The sequence below is a fragment of the Balaenoptera ricei genome, chromosome 2 (genome assembly GCF_028023285.1).
Source record: "Balaenoptera ricei isolate mBalRic1 chromosome 2, mBalRic1.hap2, whole genome shotgun sequence".
Classification (NCBI taxonomy): domain Eukaryota; kingdom Metazoa; phylum Chordata; class Mammalia; order Artiodactyla; family Balaenopteridae; genus Balaenoptera; species Balaenoptera ricei.
Genome location: NC_082640.1, coordinates 7653341 through 7665923, shown reverse-complemented (window position 1 = coordinate 7665923; position 12583 = coordinate 7653341). Strand labels below are relative to the sequence as shown.

The 12583-nt window shown below is 43.1% G+C and overlaps 1 long non-coding RNA gene across 3 annotated transcripts; it reads left to right on the top strand.

Moving 5' to 3' along the window:
• The first annotated feature begins 4937 nt into the window (after positions 1-4937).
• On the top strand, positions 4938-12313 carry LOC132357067 (uncharacterized). Of its 3 annotated transcripts, XR_009500160.1 has the most exons (5): positions 4938-5317; positions 7097-7197; positions 10041-10214; positions 10843-11030; positions 11550-12313. It is a non-coding gene; the product is annotated as an uncharacterized LOC132357067 (long non-coding RNA). The 3 variants fall into 3 exon arrangements; XR_009500161.1 differs by having other exon boundaries at positions 7097-7174; positions 10843-12313; XR_009500159.1 differs by having other exon boundaries at positions 10843-12313.
• The last annotated feature ends 270 nt before the right edge of the window (positions 12314-12583 follow it).

Below are 12583 nucleotides of genomic sequence, written 5' to 3'. Positions count from 1 at the left end.
CACTCATAGTCATTCTACTTGATCACCCAGAAAGGTGGGTTCGCCCTGTCTCCACCACTGCTCTCTCATGGAAAGAGTCAGAGAACGTCTATAATTGTATGGTTTTATCTCTGTTTAGGCTGTGATCTTGCTTGATAGTTACTTGGGTACGTGTCTTACTTCCTCTGTCAAATCCACAACACCCCCCAAGGTTACAGACATGTTTTTCCCACAAGACACACCACGGTCTGTAGACACATATAGGAGACCCTCAATTAGAAATATCTGTTGGTTAAACGAATAAGTGAATGAAAATATTTTAAAAGCTATAGATGACAAGAATTCTAGGGGCTGTTACGCTTAATTATAATTAGCTGCCTGTTGCCAGCAGTTTGAGCCAGATAGTCAATGTAACCAATTGATACCAGCCAATTGGTAGGTAAAGATGTATGACCATCTTCTCTAAGATTGCTGTTCTCACACAGGTTACTATTCAAAGATGAAGCAAGGCATTTCCAGTCAGCGAATTCTGAAGCCATGCTCCGGCTATGTGCTACGGTCTGTACAGATTTACACTTTCTAAAATAGGGCTCTGGGGCCCCAACAGGAAGAGGATCAATGCCCCCAGTAAGGATGACTCTTTCCAGAACTTAGCATTTTGCTAGACTGAGGCAGTGTTGTAAGAAGATACTTTATTATTTCCCCAGCCATCTTGTGCATTCAACCTGCTATTGACATGCTGACCTATATACGGAATGAAGAATTTGGCTTCTGTGGAAAAACAAAGTTAAGAATGGGGTGAGAATGAACTCTTCAGGGGAAAAAATGTCTACTAAATTTTTCCTTAAGAAATTTAGGTCATTTGAAATAATGTGCAAAAACTAGTATTTTTTTTTTCATAAAAACTCAAATTTTTCCTCGGGCACCTCAGAATTTTCCATTTCTGGTCAACATCTGAAAGACAAAAGAGGAAGTGAGATCTGAGGTAATTATGGTCTGACCAGGAGCAAAACAAGCCCCAGACCTCATGAGGAAGCTCCACCAAAAGAGGAACAGGGCCCTTTGACTTAGAAAACGAACGGCTGGGGTTGAACGGCCCCCCTACTTCAGGGCAGGTGCGGTCACTCTGGCCTTTTGCTGACAGGCGAGACGGAGGAGAGAAAACAAAAGGCAGGGAAAGCGCTGTGGCCGAGAGGCAGTCGGGGGTTCCTGTTGCTAGGGAACCACTTCCTGTGCGCTCACACACAGCTATTCACATATCACTAGAATAATCCTTCTCAGGCTTCGAAGGAAAGGAAACAGCTCTCCAAGCTCAGACGTCACAGTAACACCAGGCAAGGCCTGGCTTTTCCAGCAGGCGCTGAAGAGCCAAGGGTGCCAGGAGAGAACAAGAAGTGAATGGACATCTTGTTTTTATTCAAAGAGACAGAGGGCTGACCCCCTTCCCACATTTATCTACCCTGATGTGTCAGATGCAAACAGTGACCACACACACACACACACACACACACACACACGTGCACGCACGATTTTACTATCAGTTCCTTGAGAGCAGAGAGCACGTTTCACTCATTTTCAGATGCCCGCATTCTCCCACACAGCGCTTTGCACTCAGTTCTCCAAGTTCCTTGAATTCTATTCCTTCATTTCACAAAGAGTTTCTGAGGATTTGGTTCTACGCACACTGTGCCGAGTGCTAGGACGGAGACAAAGATGCACAGATACCATCCTCCCCTCAAGAAGCTTCCTGGTCTTGTAAGAGTAACACGAGTGACAATTAGGTTTGGCTACAAAGGACAGTAACAAAAATAACAGTGGTGTATATGAGATAGAAGGTTTTATTTTCTGGTTCTTACACATAAAAGAAGGGTCCAGAGTTGGTATTGAGCCCCAGAGACCAAGGCCTCTCCTGTGTTTTATCCCCACTATCCTTAACATGTGGCTTCATCCTCAAAGTTGCCACGTGGTCCAAGATGGCCACCATGATTACCCATCACTGTTCCAAACAGGAAGAAGGAAGGGTGTGCTCTCTTGAGGGAGATTTCCGGAAGCCCCGTGGTAGTAGATGCTACACTTGAAATCTTTTTATGAACAACATTAAAGCCCCTTCCCTTATGTTATTGTTTTGGGGGTTGTGAAATCAGTCTTATTTGTATACAGTTACTTTTTTTCATTACAAAACTTGTAGCATCTCATTATGGCAAATTTGGAAAATAGATTAATTCATCCCTAATTCCAATATGTATTTAAGAACCATGAAAATTTTTATTGCATACTTATGGTGTTAGAAGCTAGGACTATAAAGGTAAACAACTACTGTGAGCATTCTGTTTCCTTTCCCTCCATTTTGTAAAGCTCTGTAAGCTATGCATCGGTTTTTGTGTTTTGTAGTTGTAATTATGGTAAATAATTTTATATCCTCCGTTTTTCACTTCACATTAAATCATTAGCTTTTTCCCATTTTACTACATGACTAAATTTTTAATAATTTAATAATATATACTCATAGTGAAAATTTAAATGTTATTTGAAAAATAAAAACAACCCAGTCAAAAACCAACAAGATACCTCTACACACCTACTAGAGTGGCCAAAATCCAAAACACTGACAACACTAAATTCTGGCAAGGATGTGGACCAACATGCAATTTCATTCATTGCTGGTGGGAATACAAAATGGTACAGCTTGGAAGACAGTTCGTCGTTTTTTTTATGAAACAAAATACACTCTTACCATAGGATTGAGCAATTGTGCATAAGGTGAATATAAGTATTGTATAAACAACTGGCAGGGGTAAGACATGTCCACACATGATTGTAAATCATGGGCCATAAGGGAGGTCTTGGTGAGATTACTTCTCGGTATGTCCTCCATTATTCCATCAAGACTATATAATTGAACTTGGACCTTCAAGCCTAGGTGTGATTTTCATAGATGAATAGATACTCTGTCAGTGGTGTGTAGGATGTATAACAGCAGGTGAAATCTGGATGCACAAAGACCTGTTAGGAAACTATTAAAATAGTTTGGACATGAGGGAATAATGACCCAAAATGGAGTGTAACAGCAAGACTGAAAAAGTTGGAATAGATATGAGAAACGTGGCAAAGGAACTCAACAAGAATGTTACAGAGGTTATGTAGAAAGAAGGAGTCAAACATGGCCTTGAAGCTTGAAACCAAGGTGGACAGTGACACCATAAACAGAAATCATACAATTGGATACAAGAACCAAGTTTTAGGGAAGTTTATTATTAGTTTTGATTCTACCAGATTTAAATATAATGTCCCGATAGAGTGAAGTAGATTTAAAACACAGATACTCGGGACTTCCCTGGTGGCGCAGTGGATAAGAATCCACCTGCCAGTGCAGGGGACACGGGTTCGAGCCCTGGTCCGGGAAGATCCCACATGCCGCGGAGCAACTAAGCTCGTGCGCCACAACTACTGAGCCTGCGCTCTAGAGCCCGTGAGCCACAACTACTGAAGCCCACACGCCACAACTACTGAAGCCCACGCGCCACAACTACTGAAGCCCACGTGCCTAGAGCCTGTGCTCCGCAACAAGAGAAGCCACCGCAATGAGAAGCCTGCGCACCACAACGGAGAGGAGCCCCCGCTCGCCCCAACTAGAGAAAGCCCGCATGCAGCAACGAAGACCTAACGCAGCCAAAAATAAATAAATAAAATTAATTAATTAATTAAAAAAATAGAACATAGATTCTCAACTTCACCAAACTTAAAAAAAAAAAAGTAAAGACTCTCATTTCTTTACTTCATCTCCATCAAAGCATGACTTTATATGCCCAGGGCAAATTCCAAGAACTCGTCCTACCCCGGCTCTCCCTCCTTACAAGAAACCGGGAAGGTTAACCTTTCTAAAGGGCACCCGAGCTAAGATCCCTGCTGATAAACTTGCTCAAATCAGAAGGATATAAAATCAACCCTCTCATATGGTACTGCTCAGAAATTCTTAACTCTGTCCAGAAGACATTTGGTATTTGCAGAGTTGCTGAAATGGCTAAGAGGGTAGGACTTTGGACTCAACCAGACTTGTGTTGGGATAAATGAACTCTTTAAACTTGAGTTCCCTTATCTGCATAGTGGGCATAATATAGTACCAATTCCATAGCGCTGTTAAGAGGATCAAATAAGAAATCCATGTAAAGCACTTAGCAAGGTCCCTAATGAATTGCAAGTACGTAATAAATGTTAGCTGGTGTTATTGTTAAGTACCAGGTCGGCATGGTTACCAGATGTTTTATATTCAATTGTTAGAAAAGAACAATTCAGATGATGTGATCATGAATATGCGAAAATCAAACATGGCAGCTGGACCAGATTAACTAAGGATAAAATCAGTCGGTTGTAAGAGGTAAAGAACAGAGAAAGTTGTAGTCACCTGAAGGAAGTGATACAATTATGCATTTTCCTGAAGCCTTTTCAAATTGTCGGAAGGAACTGCGTACTGTGAACCCCTTAGAGCAGGGCAGCTATGAGAAGAGTCCAGGCACAGAAAAAAATGGCAAAGCATGAACTTCTGGAAACATGGCTATTAAGGTTGAGGGTAGTAACTGGTTCCAGGTGAACAAAAAAGCAAGAAGGCAAGACTTCAGGCCCTATCTCAGTACCCAGCATAGCAGCAGGTTCCGTACACCCTTGCTGAACACACAGACAGATGAACTATGTGACCAAATGCACAGATGCCCCAGCGTTCACAGTGACGGCCGGATACTAGAACTGGGTCTTTGCGAAACCCTGAATTTTTTGAGTCCTTGATCTGTTCTGCTTCTATAGCTTGAAAAAAGCCAAGGGCAATTTGTCCCTTTTGTCAACTTCTCCTTGGATAGGAAAGCTGAAAATTTCCATGATTACCATACACACAGGAGTCATGCTTGATCAAAAATCCATGTACAAGGTGCCAGGCACACAGCCAGATGGGCAAATGCTCACAAAGGGGCTCTTACAGCAGGCTTGCTGAGCAGAGGCAGAAACAGAAGTCTTTGGCTGCAACCCTCTCAGTGAGAACATTGTGGCTCCTCAGTTCCCACGAAAGGGTGACCCGGAGGAGAAGACTGTGGCCCCTTAGGTGACCCCGAGTCCTCCAGCGTCACGTGTCATCAAGGTGTGAGCTGGAACACACTTCTAGCGGCTCAGCCGCACCCATCCATTACGTGGTTCCTTCTCCTGGTGGTACCCTGCATAGCTGCCAAATGTTTGTAATCCTCCATTCCTGAAATCATGAGAAGTCTCTGAAGAGTATAGTGTTAGCCTCTTACAAAGAAGAAACCATCACTGCGGGGAACTTCAGAGAACTGCGTAAAGATCACTGGCCGAGGTAGGTGCTCGTCAGCTTGCCCTCCTGTTTCCATAGCAACAGCCCCTGCATCATCTTACCTGCTCCTCAAACCACAGGCAGGATGGGGAGGGAACATCTAGAGGATGCAACCCCAGCTGATGGTTTTTTATCACTTAAGGATGCAGGCCTGGTTTGGCCAGTTTCTGGCCAAATTTCTCGAGAGAAATCAGAACCTAGATTTTTACATGAAATTTTCCACTTTTTAAACATTGACAACCGATTGAAAAAATATTTTTAAAGACTGTGGGCCAAAACAAAACACATCTATAAGCTGAGTTGGCCCTGTTTGTAACATCAGCCATAAGCAGTTAAAATCAACTTGCAGGAGTTTGGAATTACTCACTGTTTCTGAATATCTGTGTAGCTCGTAGACTGAATATCAGCTCTCGGCTATAATTTGTTTGAGAAAGTTGTTCATTAACATTTTACTTTCATGTTTGATTGTGTCCTTCTCCCATCATCTCTCCGTGATGAAGGAGAAGGAACGAGAGGTGTTCTTTCCTAAGCTGTTTGTTTTTAACCAGGTTCAAAACAAGGTAGATGATTATACTTGTTCACATGGATCCAATCAGTAACTAAGCTGAACGTGAGGGCCCCTGTTTGGGGCTCAGAAATAAATGATTCAAATCCACTCTGAGACTCAAATCAAGCATGTTCAAAATGAATCAAACTATGGCAGTACCTAAGCAAATATGCTTGGTGACAGTCAACTTCAAGATGGAAAATTCTCATTCCTTCTTACTAATCCTTAACCATTCCCCAGTGGACAGGGAAGGATGGAGGGCTGCAGTAAGAAAAAGAGAATTTTAAGAAGCTTGGCTATGCCACCATTTTGACCAGTTAATAAGGTAGTAATCAAAGCAGCTATTTTGCATTTAAGTATTAAAAAAAATTTTTTTTTGAAAGGTTTTCTTTTTTGAGATTTCAACCAGGCTCATGGATGCTTTTAAATATGTTATGATGAGTTCAGTGCAGGGACTGTCAAGGGACCCTCTCTTAGTTCGGATTCCCCCGGTTTACGCGGGAGGTGGAGGACACACCAGGAGGAGAGCGGGGTGCAGAGATGGGAGGGGGGCAGCTGGCACGGGGCTTTATCCAGCCAGCTACTTCCGGGGGTGACTGGGGCTTGACTCCGTGGGGCAACCCTGGGAGCCGGCGTGGTCCGTGCTCCCCAGCTGTGCTCCCCAAGGGGCCAGAGAGCAGAGGTATCGGTTCATCAAGACCCATCAGTGATTACTCGAGGGCTACTCCTGAGGGGTCTTAGAGCAGGTTCTGGAAGAGAAAGCCTCAGGCAGAGACCTGCAGGTGCCGGAAGTGGGGCAGGTGCGCGCTGAAGTGGAAGGTGGGAGACAGGGCGCACCCCCAACTTCATCCATCCCGCCTCCCCGGTATTTGATACGGACAATCACATTTTCCCAGTATTACATAAAGTGCTGCACAAAAGCAGCTGTAGGACAAGTCCCTTACTGTCTTTTCAACCATGTTGCTTGACCCTGTGCCCCCTTCAGTATACAAATTCGGGAACAGTGGCCGATCCACCAGGAATCACTGAAGCGTGTAGCAAAGTACGGCTGCCATGAAGCCAAGTTGAACTGGAGCGTAGGGAGAGCAAGGAAATAAAGCAGCTGACTTCAGGGCCCCCAGGGCCAAAAGTGCCACTTCACTGAAATGTTTGCAGAGAAACATGGGTAAACAGCAACAAAAACAACGACAACAACAATCTGTGAGATGTAAAAACTTCACGTTTTCTCTCCTCAGAGCCTTTGTGACAACAATCAGCTGGAATTTCTAGATGGTGATTTTTCCACTCTGCATATCCTGAGAACAGGAGGGAAGGTACACTCCCAGGAGAGAGCTGGGTGGGCATCCAAATACGTTGCATGCAACACAAGTGCCATCTTCTTATTCATGTGCGGGGAAAGGAAGTGAGAAGTGGGAAGGGGGTAGAGAGATTCCCCCAGGATGGAAACCTTTAAAGATCATCGCTGTACAGTTTGATTTATTTAATGCACGTGCTACTTTAATCATTGCTGCTTTTGTATATTAATGTCACCTTCCCAATTCTTTGTCCTCTAAGGGGTTCTTACGAAGACCCAATGACAGATTTTAACCAAACAACAAAATAAAGAAAGTGAAATAGGGTAGAAACACATCTTGTGACACACACACACACACACACACACACACACACACACACTAGGCAATTCTGCTCCAAGTATTACCGCACTGAAGATTTCATTCCTGGTAACAGATTGACGTTATGACCCGGATGAACTTCTAGAAAGCTCTCTGCCTGCATGTCCACTGTGCTAAGGGGACATAGGATCCGATGGAGAGTAGTACAAGACAAAGCTGGCGAGGTGTCTCACCGCGCACATGCGCACAGTGTCAAAACCAACCATCAGCTGTGCAGGTGCATTTCTGCTTCTCCTCAAGGCACAGGTGCCCATCAATCAACAACGCATCAGGTGTACCTTGAACACAGAGGACTAAAGCAAACCCTCATTTTCTTTAAACTTGTATTTTCCCATTTACATACAATAAGCAGTCTGTTGAATTTCCTAAATAAAAGATCTGGAAACGATTAGCTCTCTGCCCATGGGGAGAGGAGAAAAAGCCAAGAGCGCTCTCTGGGTGAAGCTGAGGAGGACGGATGCTGTGGTTTCAGAGCCGTGGGTGGTACTATCACTTAAGAGACTTTTGCCCAGGAGAGCGCTGAGAACTTGGAAACCCGATTTCCTCCATCTGACACCTTCTCCATGCGAAAGGTAGTGAGCTGGGAGCCGACTGACATATTTTAATAGGCAGGCCAGGAAGTCTCCCATCACCGCAGACATGAAGCCTTCCCTGGCTGGCCATCCTCTCCTACCAGAGGCAAACAATACCCCCGGCCCCATCCTCCCATCCCAGTCACCAGAGAAACATCTCCTCGGATTCTAGGGCAAGTCCAACTGACTTCACAGGTGAAGAAAATCCAGGCAAAAAAAAAAAAGACTTTTTCCTACTGACCCTGATAATGCAGAATCTGTAAGTAAATTCTAGAAACATCTTCCTCTCTGCGAATATACGTTAGAGCCCGTGGCCTCCTGTCCAGTGGTGTTTTAGTTCTCAGAATAGGGAATGTGTCACCCTCAGAGGACTTGGTTCCTTTGTTGGGCCTCCAGCAGCAAGCAGGTTGCTGCCACCATTGCTTCAGAAGAATGTATGTGATAGTGAACATCTAATCACTATTATTTGAAGTAGACACAGTTATAGCGGGATTCCTTAGACTAAGATAAAAGTACGGTAGCAAAGTCCCATAAAGGAGTTTAATGATCAGGACTTTGCTGAAAGTCATCTACAACCCCCAGTAGCATTTTCTCTAACAAAAGACCTCCCAGGAATCCTCAGATGATCTGTTCCAAGTTTCAGAGAATGGAAAGAAAGGAAATTCAGGATAAAGGAGGTGCACCACCCTCCTGTTTTCTAACTTCCCTACCTGAACAATTTTCTATTCATTGGCTGGAGCCTCAGAAAGATCAGTAAGGAAGATAACTTTTTGGCGCCATCAGAATGGAGTTTGACTGCAATACAGTTGGCTGGGGCAGTAGCCTCATTTGGACTGTTCTACTATGACGTGAAAGTAAAAGCAGACATTTTGTCTGAATTATCAGAGACTCGGTCTCATTTTCGTCACCTCCCAGGGCTCTCAGCCGGAAAGCCTGACTTCTGAGTCTCCTCGGGGGCCCAGCCTCACACACACAGTAACATCACGTCGCTTAAGAAGCTGCAGAGTGGAACCCTGGTCTCACTTCCCCAGCAGGGTTACAAAAATACATATATTTTTCCCTCCTCACATCCATTTTTAGTTAAAGAACTTTAACCGTTTGGGGTTCGTTACTTTACACTTGAATAACCTACAAACCACAGGAAATGAAAATTTGACTAAGTGCAGGTGACACAGACAGCCACCTCTGAAAATGTGCTGGGCCCACTCGGCCCTCGGTGACCTTTAGCAAAAGGAGAACATTCAGATGAAATTCTTTGACAGTCATAAAACGGTTTCTCGCCTCTTATGAACGAAGTGTTGCAATCTTGGGGCCCTAACAGCACAGGGTGAAAGCAAACTAAAAGATAATAAGGATTCCACAAAGTCTTCCTGGATTTTAAACACATTTAAAATTGTTTCAGCATTCAAGAGTACTTGGCTTGCTTCTAAAGGAATGCATCGCAAGAGACGTGGCAAGATAGAGCCAACATTTTTTAAACACATATTACTTTTTTGGGGGGGGGGGGAACATAGCCATCAGAAAGGATGCAATTAATTTTTAAAAAATATTCTCTCAAGAAAGCATAGCTGTCCCATTGATTGGTCTCATTGCCCACAAGGGAATGAATGAATGAATAAATTAAGATATGATGGGCCACCTCTGAAAAGTTGCTCATCTCCCTCTTTCTAGAAAACTGGTACTACGTAATATCTATTCCTTTGGCTACAAATAAGATTAGCCTAAGCAAGATCTGTTGTTTTTTTCTGTCAGCTATAAACCTGAGTCTCTGTACTAAGAAAAGTAATGTTCAGTTTTAATCTTATTCAATATCGATGCCTTTTATAAGCTGTTGTACGTATGTGTGATTCTTGCCTTGATCCAAGGGCTTTTCAGTGGAATAAAAAGAGATTAAATGAAGGCTGATCATATAATTTCTCCCCTACGATAAAAAGTCAGAGCAATCACAGGCGGCTCTGGGAAAGGAGCACATTCCATGGAGAAGCAAAATGGAAAGAGCAATAATCCAGGGAAAGAAGGACCTGAGAGAGAGGGGGGCCTGAGCCACGCAGACCAAAAATCTGACAACTCTGATACAGTAGCTGCTTAGAAACAAGGCATACACCCAGGTGAGAACGTGTAGACTAGTTCTTACCCTGTCCTCAGCACCTGGCAATAGCTGGCTTATTGGGTCACATTGTCAGGCTTCTAACTGTGCCTTCTTGCTGACGTAGAGTTGGAATTATAGCCTCCTCCTTGTCACTATCAGTAAAGCATCTCTATTTTTTTTTCTCTATTATATGAGGAACATCATGGCCGCATCAAAGGATCTCCTAAGTATATGGAAACCTCTTCACCATAATACCTCCATCTCATCACCATTTTTCATGGGTCCATTACTTCATTCTTCCTTGCCTCTGTGCAGAGTGATAAGCTTAACCCCAGTTTAGCTTCCCATCCTCTTCTTTACTTTTGCCTTGAATGTTGTATCAGAAGGATATAATAATTCTTTAAAATGGCGCCTTTCAATAAAGGATCTAGCCTCACTTGTAAACAGACATAATCCCTGCTCCGAAGGAACACACAGTCTGATGGAATCTTCGTTGCGTGGCCCCATAACTCAGGGCCATCCAATGCTCAGGTTGAGAAACTGTCTAACCAGGCATTGCGGTTGTAGCCAGAAATGCCCCTCTTCTTTAATTGTTTGCTGGTGTTTAAAATCCCTTTAACAGCCACCACATTTTTTTCATTCCACAGGTAGATTTGTGGCTTAAAATACCAACAGGTTGAACAAGAAGCAACACAATGATGTGAATTAACGTGCACCGAAGTGTATGAACCTGACTGCAGGTCCTTCTGAAGGTAGAGAAACTGGGGGATGAGGTGGTGAGGAGGAACCCCACTGAGCAGGTGCAGGGCACCAGCAGGGCAGGCTGGAGGTAAAGGTAAGCCTCATCCATCTAATGAAACTTCCCGGCGCTGGTCTTGCTGAAACGGAGCACCAGCTGACAGCAACCCATGCTGTATCACATTAAAAGGGACTTGTTACAAATGGGCTACTCTATCTGCTCAGCTACATTACCCATAAAGTCAAGGGGGGATGCTACCTGATTCTGAGTAGGCATTAGGGTTCTGTCTATTACCAGCAGGTCACATTAAACAAAACCTCAAACGTACATAGATGCTGAATTATTAGAGCTCAAAGGACAGGTAACGATGTTGGTAAAATTTCAATACACTCCCAATTAACCCGTCATTGTCCCCTGGGTGGCCCCTGCAAATATAAATTATAGACCTCAGGATAAGGTGACAGATGCCAAAGGATCAGGTCATCAGCCAAAAAATGGGCAGAACTCCAAATAGATATCACATTGGATTCAACTTACCGTATTTGGTTTTCACTTTACAAACACACCAGCTAATGTGTCTCTTTTCACAAGTGGATTTCATATCTATCCTTCCAGACCCAACTCCTACGCCACAATCTCTTGAGAGGACAATAAGTAAAGAAACCAATCAACAGAAAGATGATTTGGGATCCTAATAAGTGTTATGGAAAAAAAAATAAAAACCGGCAATGGGATGAAGAGTGATTTCAAGGAATGACAATGTAGCATCTGGGACTGTACATTTCAGCTGAGAGCTACTTGAAGAGAAGGAGCCAGTCATGCAAAGATCTGCAAGGGGAGAGAATCAGAAGAGGCCTGAAACTAAAGCAATGTCTGTTACTGGTGAGGGTAGACACTTGGGAGGGCTGTAGAGGGAGATGCTAGAGCTGGTTAATTGCTAATTGTCTCTCCTCCATGTAAATCAGAGCAGGGTGCCAACTTCCCCCCCTCACTGTGCATATTCTTTTTGTTACCATTTTTATTTTCTTAATTCTGCTCCCTGATTTTCATTAAATTACAAGAACATGACCCTCTTTGAGCAGCAAACACATCTGGAGCCCTCTTCTAACCCCTTATCATATAAAACACCAAATTAAAGCCATCGGAAAATAGAAGCTGAGAGTATTAAGATTTAGCTTTCATTATTATGAGGTTCATTCAACTAATGTTTATCTTTATGACCATTACATCTCATTATCATTACCGATCATAGGCAGAAGCTAAGTTATAAACTCATGATTTGTTTCTTTCCATATTATCTTAATCGAAGTCCTATTATGGGGTAAATAGCTTTAGCAAAGCTGCATATTTAACTATACACTAACATAAAAAAACCAGCAAATGCATCTAGATGGCATTTTCCAAGGTAATTATAAATACTCCAGTAAAAAACTACACTACTTATTTTAGTATTACTGAATTTGAAATTTCTTCATCATCATCATCTACTTCATTGCAAGTATGTGTTCAGCAAGAACTGAAATCAATAAAAGAAAGAAGAAGAAAAAGAAAAGAAGCTATTTTCTGCATCATGACCAGATTGTCCAGATGTCGTGCCTGGAATACATCACAAGTGACATTTCTAGTCATGTTTCCAATCACTGGGAACA